Raw genomic sequence first — 998 nt, 5'->3', positions numbered from 1 at the left:
TATATATATATATATATATATATATATGAGATCAAATGCAAACCACCCATATCCGTTGATTTCATTGTTTAATCTTATGAAATTGTTTCATATAATACTTTTTTTGATGGAGTTGTTTTATACATGGTTATGAAATTGTTTCATATAATGCTTATGAAGTTTTAATGAATTTGTTTCATGTATTTCTCTAAAATTAATATAATGCAGATGATAATATTCATGATTAACAACCTCCATAGTAAAAATGATTAATGAATCTCACATAATTACAAAAAAAAAATGAATAAATGAAAAATTATGATTAATCGAATGAGGTTCGTACGGTTTCCACAAATAACGTGTTTTGCAAAACATCTTCTCTCTCTCTCTCTCTATATATATATATATATAAGATATCTGTTGGAGATGATCTTACAGTTTCATTTAATACAAATTATCATATTTTTGGAATTTCAAATATCAATTTAATTATTTAAAAAAATTAAACATATTTATGGAAAAACAATGATTATAAAAATATATTTAAATTATTATAAAATAATAGTTATAAAGTGTTCTCATCCACTTGGCATGTGTTAGTTATTCTAAAGATTGGAATTTAATAAATTATTTTCAAGAATTCTTTTAATCATTTTATAAGGTTTAAAGTTTAGTGATGGGAATCAAATTGGATTAAATGCAAATTTATTATTGACCCATAAAAATACAAGATTTTAATTGTTTTATAGTTATTATTTGAGAAATAAAATACTAATTTATATAAGAATTTAATTTCAAGATGAATTACTGATCTGTATTTCGATTAATTTATCAGTTTTATGTTTATTTTTATGATAGTATAGAACGATTTGCGGTTGCATATGTAAGACCCTGAAGTTTAATAGCAAGACAAGACGTTTAATGTTACTTAGGAGACTTGAAATGGTGATTTGTGGCAACAAACTCAAAATGGGTGGGGTTCACGTGAGACCAGTCTGTTTTTGTGAGAGCATGTTTTT

The sequence above is a fragment of the Cynara cardunculus genome, assembly GCF_001531365.2.
Source record: "Cynara cardunculus var. scolymus isolate 2C chromosome LG 16, CcrdV1, whole genome shotgun sequence".
NCBI classification, from domain to species: Eukaryota; Viridiplantae; Streptophyta; class Magnoliopsida; order Asterales; family Asteraceae; genus Cynara; species Cynara cardunculus.
The sequence above is the reverse complement of the archived record's forward strand: the minus strand, read 5'-3'. Positions refer to the sequence as shown.